The sequence below is a fragment of the Dendrobates tinctorius genome, unplaced genomic scaffold (genome assembly GCF_039654945.1).
Source record: "Dendrobates tinctorius isolate UK_male_01 unplaced genomic scaffold, ASM3965494v1 ptg000029l, whole genome shotgun sequence".
Taxonomy (NCBI): domain Eukaryota; kingdom Metazoa; phylum Chordata; class Amphibia; order Anura; family Dendrobatidae; genus Dendrobates; species Dendrobates tinctorius.
Window position 1 is genome coordinate 24,419,642 of NW_027361697.1, and position 10,359 is coordinate 24,430,000.

A 10,359-nucleotide genomic window follows, 5' to 3' on the forward strand; every position below is an offset into this window, starting at 1 on the left:
GTAGAGAAAACATGAATCCTATTAAAAGATAGACAAATCCTGTCCAATATTAAAGGGTAATCCTCTTCAGACCCAATACAACATATTTTAAGACAACAAAGTTAGCATTTCTTACCTGTAGAAACCCCTACTGATCCAACACTGCCACTTCTCAGGGATCATTCTAGAGAGTAAGGCCCCCCCAACACATTAGACTAATTTTGGTCGAACCCATGGATATCAACAGGTTCTGATGAAAGTTTTATGTGTATGGAGACTCCAGACAAACTATTCTCGTGATTGTCAGGGGAGTTAAGAATCTTGCATGTCCGATTTCAGACAGCCGATCCTTTTGTTTTCTTTGAGTTAAGTACGGATGTTTGGCAGCAGCTTTCTCGTTGAGACCATAGAAGCGCTGAGATGAGACACCTAGAACATGAAGAATAATCCCTGCAAGACTATGAAGGAAATGTACAGGCAAGTAAGCAAATAAGCACAGGAGCAAGTGCTTACGTGTATGGGAGAGTTGACCAACATAGCTGCTGGCTGAATGAGCGACCAAACCACGTTTGGTCCAACAGCCATCTAAGTTGAATGGGAGCTTAATAGGGGGTTTCCATGGGCAAATAAAGAATTTAAAGTGAATATTTAAAGATCTGCGTGTTTAGTACCATCAACTGGAAAACCATCAATTTTACCCTCCAAAACTGTTTAGATAATTTATTCTATTTTTTCTTCTCTCCACTGAATTTGGTCCAGCTTTGTTCCCTAAAATAAAAATGTTTGCACCAACTGTAATCACCGAGTGTTACTATGGACTAATAGTGGTGTCAAATGTAGGGGTCTTTCTTAACATTTCTTCATGCCATTAGAGACACCAGCACAATTTCGTACAGAGAAGTAAGATCTTTCCAAGGTGAGATGTTTTTGGGCTGCCAGTGTCATCATAACTTCAGTTCCACCATCGAGTATCTCCGAAATCTACAAAATAAAGCACACTCATGATTTTATCTCAAGAACACCAAGCTTAATAAATAGTTATTTAGAAGAAAATCAGATATGAACATTGAGACCAGAAGGAAGCAAAGATCTCATGGAAGTTGGAAATTCAAATATAGCTAATGTGCTGACATCTACCATCGTTTCATCTGGGCTCATCTCCGCAACTTGGTGCTCAACCACAGGCTTTAAATGAAGGATGCGTTGAGCAGTAATGCAATACAGAAGACACCAAGGAGTCACCAGCATGAGAAGAGCATGATTGCTGCCCTATTGTGAATGAGAAGGGAATCAAGGTGGCTAAAGCACCTCAAGATACATGTACAAGTTTGTATTTATGTTTTGTGTATTCAAAGGGAATCTGTCACCAGGTTATTGCTACCTCATCAGAGAGCAGCATGATGTAGGCAAAGAGATCCTGAAACCAACCATGTATCACTTAGGTTACTAAGGCTACTTTCACATTTTCACATTAGTGTCTTTGTGCGCTGCGCCTCGTGCGCAAGTAGAAACGCATGGAAAAATGTGTCATGTGTTTTTGTATGCATTTGCGTTTTTATGCGCATTCGTTCTCTAGGTGTCAAACCAGTGTCTACACATGTTTACTCGTAAAACGCATGCGTACGCAAATGCAGGCGTACACATGTCCAGGCGCCCGCCTGCGTTCCCATAGACTGTAATGTGTTGTTATGACGCATTCCGTGTGCAAGCGAACGCATATGGTTTTTTTACGCATTTGGAAGGACCCAAAAATGCAACAGGTTGCGCCTGGCGCGTCTGGATGCACACCTTGAAAAACGCATGCGCACGAAAACGCAGACGAACGCATGCAAACGCAAGACCATGCGAAAGCCATGTTAAACATAGGAACACATGATGTATGCGCACAGATGCGCATGATGTGCTGCGCAAAAAAAAAGCTAATGTGAAACCAGCCTACGTATGACAGTTCTAGCACAATCAAGGTTTTCAGACATAGGATGCAGCTGAGAGAGATGCCGGCATCCATACAAGGCTCTCTATGTACATTGCCTATTGACAGTGAGCTGCTTATCACAGGAGGGTTAGTAAAAGGGAATGATTGTGAATTTTCCATGCTGTTGATAGAAGAGTGTAAATCCAGGATACACAAAGATAGTATTGTGGTTTTTATTAGTCCACGCGTTTCAAAGTTTTCAAACTTCTTCCTCAGGACATAACCACATAACAAATAAAAGCTTCCTGTGTTTGAGTTTTACAGGATTTCTTCAAATTTCTTCTCAAAAAATTACAATATCATGTAAAAGTTAATTTATTTCAGTTCTTCAATACAAAAAATGAAACTCATATATTAGATAGTGTCATTTCAGAGTGATCTATTTCAAGTGTTTTTTCTGTTAATGTTGATTATTATGGCTTACAGCCAATGAAAACCCAAAAGTCATTAATTCAGTAAATTAGAATAATTAACAAGAAAACACCTGCAAAGGCTTCTTAAGCATTTAAAAAGTTCCCTTAGTCGGTTTCAGTAGGCTCCACAATCATGGGGAAGACTGTTGACTTGACAGATGTCCAGAAGGCAATCATTGACACACTCCACAAGGAAGGTAAGCCACAAAAGGTTATTTCTAAAGAAGCTGGCTGCTCACAGAGCGCTGTATCCAAGCATATTAATGGAAAGTTGAGTGGAAGGAAAAAGTGTGGTAGAAAAAGGTGCACAAGCAACCGGGATAACCACAGCCTTGAAAGGATTATTAAGAAAAGGCCATTTAAAAATGTGGGGGAGATTCAGAAGGCGTGGACTGCTGCTGGAGTCATTGCTTCGAGAGCCACCACACACACAGAGATATCCACTGTTAGAATCTGCTCAGTTTTTGACTATCCGCCATTTTCTTGTGGTGTTCTGGCTGCTGGTCTTTTTCCCCTGGTGCTGGGTTTGCCTTTGGTCAGGTGATTGTATCACCCTTTATTAGCTTGCACCTGTCTCCCATTCCTTGCTGGACAACAGTGTTAATCCGCTTGAAGTCTGGCTTGGAGCCTTGCTTTGCTTTCTGTGTGTTTAATTAGTGCAGTCCTGGGACCTCCGGTTCTGCTAGTCTTAGTTTCTGTTTTCAGTTTGTTTCTGCAGCCTTCTTTGTGCTTTCTGTTAGGAGGTGACCCGTTTTTGTACCCAGTCCTTATATCTTTCAGGGACCCCCCTTCCCCCCTATCTATAGGTCTTCGCTTGAGATTAGCCTAGGATCGTCGGTGGGTCTATTCACAAGGAATGGGTCACCCACTCCATCGTAGGGCACCAGCCTAGTCGCAGTGCAGGGTCAGTTTTCCCCCTCCTACCCTAGTCCTGTGCTGCAGAACCCTAACATCCAGGACACGGTTTACAAGTGTCACATTCCTTGTGTCAAGCCACTCATGACCAATAGACAACACCAGAAGCGTCTTACCTGGGCAAAGGAGAAAAAGAACTGGACTGTTGCTCAGTGGTCCAAGGTGTTGTTTTCAGATGAAAGTCAATTTTGCATTTCATTTGGAAATCAAGGTACCAGAGTCTGGAGGAGGAGTGGAGAGGCCACAATCTGAGCTGTTTGAGGTCTAGTGTGAAGTATCCACAATCAATGATGGTTTGGGGAGCCATGTCATGTGCTGGTATAGGTCACCTGTGTTTTATCAAGACCAAAGTCAGAGCAGCCATCTACCAGGAAATTTTAGAGCACTTCATGCTTCCATCTGCTGACAAGCTATTTGAAGATTTCATTCTCCAGCAGGACTTGTCACCTGTCCACACTGCCAAAAGTACCAATATCTGGTTTAAAAACAGCAGTATCACTGTGCTTGATTGGCCAGCAAACTCGCCTGACCTTAACCCCATAGAGAATCTATGGGGTATTGTCAAGAGGAAGATGAGAGACACCAGACCCAACAATGCAGATGAGCTGAAGGCTGCTATCAAAGCAACCTGGGCTTCCATAACAGCTCAGCAGTGCCACAGGCTGATTGCCTCCATGTTATGATGCTGCATTGATGCAGTAATTGATGCAAAAAGAGCCCCAACCAAGTATTGAGTGCATTTACTGAACATACATTTCAGTAGGCCAACATTTTGGATTTTAAAATCATTTTTAAAGCTGGTGTAATAAAGTATTCTAATTTACTGAGATAATGACTTTTGGGTTTTCATTGGCTGTAAGCCATAATCACCAACATTACCAGAAATAAACACTTGAAACAGATCACTCTGTTTGTAATGACTCTATATAATATATGAGTTTCACTATTTGTATTGAAGAGCTGAAATAAATGAATTTTTTGATGATATTCTAATTTTGTGAGAAGCACCTATATATCTATCGATCTATATACTGTAAATATACATATAATGTATATATATATTTTGCTCTTCGATTTAAAGTCTTTCCGTGAAGTCGAATACACAAAGTCTCTGTTCTTCCAGCCTCAGCATTGTAAGAGACATCATAAACATGCTTAGTCATATGCGCCTTTCCAAGTAAGCCATGTTTCCTTGTGCTTGCACAGGTGATTCTGGGAATTATGAACATCATAGGCAGATCAAGGTGGAAAATGTTGTTACCAGAAATGCGATGGATAAATAAACAGGCCCGCAGAGGTTGAATTGAAATGGAAAGGAGAAAGAAGCAAAACAACAAAAACGTTAATTGAATTATACTATTGTAACATGGAAAACCCCTTTAAGTGTATTCTTAAAAAAATGTTGTGGTACATAAAGGAATAAACCGAAAATGTATTTATGAAATATTTTCCCATATCTACCTGCCTCCCTTTGCTCCTCTCTATGACTACTGGCAGACTACTATGTCTATGAGAGTACACAGCAGCCGATTATTTAATGACTTTATAGTTGGGGGCATGTTGTGAGAGCTGGGGAAATATTCTTCTTATGAATACATTCAACTGGAAAAAATCATGTGTTTGGTGAAGTTTTTCGGTTTTCTCCTGGAAGTCAAACAGCACAACTTTTCTCTATTTTTCTGGTCACTTGAGATACGGACCTGTAGCTGTATTAGGTCTCTTTCACACATCCTGATATTTCCGGTACTGAAAAAACAGTACAGGTGCTATCTGTGTGCATGTGTCTGTGTGTCCATGTGTAACATCCGTGTGGCATCCATGTACTGTCCTTGTGTACCATCTCTCATCATGGTCACCTGACCTTTCTGCAATTTGCGCGACAAGGCTACGCTGATGAAAGCTGTACTCAGCACACGCCGTCTATGAATCGTGCGTATTACATAATTTTTTTAACAGCAGCGTGGGGTCCCAATATATTTTCCTAACCAACTGATGGAAAACAGACAGCTGGAAGCTGGTGTTCTTATTCTGAGAAGGGGCCTATAGCTAGAAAGGTTCCCAGCCTATTAATAACAGTTCACAGCTGTTTGCTTAGCCTCTACTGGTTATTAAAGGGGGTCCCCAAAAACATGACATGGGGTACCCCCTATTTTTAATAACCAGGAAAACTAAACAGACAGCTGCGGGAAGATATTAATAAGCTGAGAAGGGGTCATGGATATTGGTTCCCTCCCAAACTAATAACACCAGCCCGCAGATGCCCCAGAAATGGTGTATCCATTGGCAAGTGGGGTAATAGTTTTGGGGTTGATGTCAGCTTTTTAATGTCCGCTGACATCAAGCCCAGGGGTTAGTAATGGAGAGGCATCTATCAGAAACCCCCATTACTAACCCCGTTGTCAAAATTAATAAAGACATACACAGAGAAATGTCCATTAATTGTACAAATCATTGCCTGATAATAACCCCCTTTTACCCATTTATTAACCTAAAAAAGTCTAAGTAATCCTTACCTGTCCACAATTAATCCATAATGATAAGGTCCCACGAACTCTGCTAGATCCAAATGGTGTGGTAAGTGTTGACATCAGTAATGAGACTGATCATCATGCCAGCCGGAACACACTGAGCTTAGCATGAGAACACGGCTACAGTGGTGAGCAGTGGCATAATTAAGGTTACCACAAGTCACAGGCAGCGGTTTTTACTGCAAGATCTGAGTGAGCCAGCCTGTGAACTGCTTTAACCTTACTAATGTCATCACTCGCAGCACATTGCTCCATGTAAAAGGTCAATCTTCCCCAAACAACCATGTCTACCATGTTAATGGGTTAGTAAATAACTAATTGGAACCACAACCCTACATTAAATAAACCTGTGCCTGGCTTTCCTACATGCGCGCAATAGAATCTTCTTTCTGTTCCTGGCTTCATTGGATAAAATGGTCTGAATTTTGAGATTGTTACATGCGGTTTGTTGTGAATACCTCTATCTTTCCCGTTTGGCATTTTTTGTGTTGCTTTTCTTCCTCTTTACTGTGCACCCATTTCACTTTTGTATTTTATCTTGTGTGTCTGTTGTTTGATTGGGCCTTGGTTTCACCCTTTCTGTCCAGCCTGTGTTTACCCTTTCACTTCTGCCCCTTTTCTCCCTGGGGGGAGGGTGGGAGAAGTTTAGGATTCTGTAGGAGTACAGAGAGTTACGAGACACAGGCATCTCCACCTTCAGGGGTAACCCTGGGATTAGGGATAGACTAGGACTCCCCTAAGTTAAAGGACAGTATAGTGTCCCTCTCTGCTGGCTTTCATTACACCTTTGAGATAAGGACTTGATGTTAGAGTTTAGCATTTGCCCAAATGTCCATACACAAGGTGGGTTCCGCACAGGAAGAAATCTCCAGTGCCAGCTTTACTTGAAGTCCATAATACTACTTGATTTAAATAATTAAAACAATTAATATTTTAACATGAGATCAATCATCTATTGGCATCTGAATGTGACAATCACAAACACAGTCATTGAATGCCATGCAATGGCAATCAAAAAACTACATAGGTTTACGAAGGAGATAATAAGATCATTCATGAGGGTCTAAACCAAATAAATCCCTTGTTATCTAATTTGTTTCTAGGTGATGTCATCGGTGAGAAGCACAAACGATGACATCACTATTCATTTTTTCTCCTGCTTTAAATGAACACGGGGTACGTGAGAAGAGTTGTTCTGCGAATAGACACTTATCTCATTATAGACCTCAAGTCAACAATTTAATAATAGGATTTTCGGAAGCTCACAGCCAATTAATTTGTGTTTCTATTGCTAGTTTAAGAGAGATATCAAAAATCACTGAGAGAACAGTCATGTATATCAGAATGGAAAATTCCATAAATGAGAAGTAATTTGTCTGACTACTGTCACGGGGGCTTAGTTCAACTAAGGCTGAAATACCCGGGGCCCCTGTGGTGTCCCTTTACTAGGGGAAACCCTGTCTGACCCTCAACCCAGGGTTTTTGCTGAAGGTGCAAATGCCTGAGCCTCCGACCTTTCCTTATCTCCTGCTCAGCCCTGCACTTAACCCTCCACCCTCCACCCAGTGAGAAGTCACCACCAAAGCTCCCACACAAATAATGACAGACAGGGAGAACTTAAACTGCACTGCGCCGCACACACACAGGAATAAACAGTAATGTGAACAGGGCACAACTAAACACAAATATGGGAAGGAGAAAGGATAACGACGGATCATACGACACCAGATATGAATCTCTCTCTCTTGAACACCTCCACTCCAGACCGGAACCACTTGGTATGAAACACAAGCTATAATCGGCGACGCCCATAGGCCAGCATGACTATTTAAAGACCGTGGGCGTGACTAACCATCCAACCTGGTCTCCAGCAGGATTAACCCCCGAGAGCCTGAAGATCAGGCCGGCGCCACTGAGGCTATAGTGGCTGGAGGTGGAACTACCTCTGCCTGCCGGATGCTGTGGTGTGAACAGCGTCCGACATGACAGTACCCCGTCTTCTACGAGGGACCCCAGGGCCCTCAAGACTCATAGGACCCGGCTTGTCCGGATGACGACGGTGAAAAGAACTGACCAGCCGATCCGCATGTATGTCTGAGGCTGGAACCCAAGACCTCTCCTCTGGACCATACCCCCGCCAGTGCACCAAATACTGAAGAGTACGGCGTACTACTCGAGAGTCCACTACCTTGGCGACCTCGAACTCTAACTCGCCATCCACCATGACTGGAGGTGGCATCGGCGTTGTGTCCACAGAGCCTACCACCTTTTTCAATAAAGCCCTGTGAAACACGTTGTGTATCTTGTACACTGCGGGAAGTTCCAACCGATAAGCCACTGGGTTAATGATGGCAGAAATCCTAAAAGGCCCAATAAACCTTGGACCCAGTTTTAAAGAAGGGATTTTGAGTTTTATGTTCTTCGTAGCTAACCACACCCATTCACCCACACACAGGTCCGGACCTGGCACGCGTCTACTGTCAGCCACCCGTTTGTACCTGGCACTCATGCTCAACAAACGCTGTTTCACCCGCCTCCAGACTGATGACAATTGGGCTCCTAGCTGATCCTCCTCCGGGACACCCCCGGAGTCACCCTGACGTAAGGTACAAAACTGAGGATGTTGACCGTACACACAAAAGAATGGAGACTCTCCTGATGACTCTTGGCGGTGATTATTTAATGCGAATTCGGCCAGAGGAAGGAAAGTAGACCACTCCTCCTGGTTGTCGGACACAAAGCATCGTAAATACTGTTCAAGATTTTGGTTCATGCGCTCAGTTTGTCCATTAGACTGTGGATGAAACGCCGATGAATGTGACAACTTGATCCCCAACCTTGAGCAAAAAGCTTTCCAAAACCTCGCCACAAATTGCGTACCCCTATCAGATACTATGTCAGACGGTACTCCGTGGAGTCTGACCACCTCCTTCACAAATACCTGAGCCAACGTCTTAGCATTGGGCAAAGAAGACAACGCCACAAAATGCGCCATCTTTGAAAAACGGTCAACCACCACCAGGATGACCGTGTTCCCTGCCGAGGCTGGCAAGTCAGTGATAAAATCCATGGAGATTTCTGTCCATGGCCTATTGGGTACCCCCAGAGGCTGTAGCGTGCCAGCAGGACGGGTTCGGGGTGACTTAGCCCTAGCGCACGTGATGCAAGCTGCCACGTACGAGACCACGTCCTGCCGGATTTTGGGCCACCAGAAACGACGCGATACCAGCTCTAAGGTGCCCTTCACCCCTGGGTGACCAGCCAGTACCGAATCGTGGTGTTCCTTCAACACCTTAGGCCGAAGATGCAGGGGTACAAATGATTTGTTGGCGGGAAGTCCTGGTGGTACCTCCTCTTGGGCCTCGGCAATCTCCGCCTCTACCTCAGTCGTGAGAGCCGAGACAACTACCCCTTTCTGGAGGATGGGTACCGGCTCTTCCCGAGGTTCTCCCCCCGGAAAACACCTAGACAAAGCATCCGCCTTGGTGTTTTTAGCCCCGGGACGGTACGTCACAAGAAAATTGAAACGAGTAAAAAACAATGCCCAGCGAGCCTGCCTAGGAGACAGACGCTTGGCCGACTCCAGGTAGAGCAGATTCTTATGGTCGGTGATAACTGTGACCTGGTGAGCCGCCCCCTCCAAGAAGTGTCGCCATTCCTCAAAAGCCAGTTTGATGGCCAACAACTCCCTGTTGCCGATATCATAATTCCGTTCGGCCGGCGACAACTTCTTGGAGAAGTAGGCGCATGGATGCATCTCGCTCAAGGACGAGCCTTGAGACAGTACTGCCCCCACTCCCACCTCCGACGCATCAACCTCTACCACAAAAGGTTTAGACACGTCTGGTTGCACCAGAATGGGGGCTGAAGCAAAACTATTCTTCAGACGCTCAAATGCACGTATAGCCACCTCAGGCCAGTTCGCCAGATCGGCACCCTTTTTTGTCATGTCCGTGAGCGGTTTGGCGACAGTCGAAAAGTGTTTTATAAATTTCCTATAATAATTCGCAAACCCCAGGAACCGCTGGAGTGCTTTCAGACTCTCCGGCCTCTCCCATTGCAACACCGCTTGCACCTTAGCGGTGTCCATTTTAAAACCAGCTGCGGACACAATATATCCCAAAAAGGGCAACTCCTGGACAAAAAATAAACATTTTTCCAGCTTAGCATAGAGCTGGTTCTCCCGGAGCAACTGTAACACCTGCCTAACATGCTGCAAATGAGTGTCCCAATCGCTAGAATAAATGAGGATATCATCCAGGTATACAATCACAAATCTCCCCAGGACATGAGCAAAGACATCATTAATAAAATGTTGGAAAACGGCAGGCGCGGTGGTCAACCCAAACGGCATAACCAGACTCTCAAAATGACCCTCAGGAGTGTTAAACGCCGTCTTCCACTCATCCCCCTGACGGACCCTTATGAGGTTATACGCCCCCCTGAGGTCCAGCTTGGAAAACCATTTTGCCCCCGCTACCTGGTTGAATAAATCCGGGATCAACGGCATTGGGTAGGGATCACGGATAGTAATCTGGTTTAACTCTCG

At 44.3% G+C, this 10,359-nt stretch overlaps 1 long non-coding RNA gene across 1 annotated transcript in view; it reads right to left on the bottom strand.

Moving 5' to 3' along the window:
• Positions 1-684: 684 nt before the first annotated feature.
• LOC141085716 (uncharacterized) overlaps positions 685-10,359 on the bottom strand; it is a 46,819-nt gene continuing 37,144 nt past the window's right edge. The window contains exon 2 of the long non-coding RNA XR_012231389.1: positions 685-960. This is a non-coding gene — a long non-coding RNA (uncharacterized lncRNA). The remainder of the gene's footprint in view (positions 961-10,359) is intronic.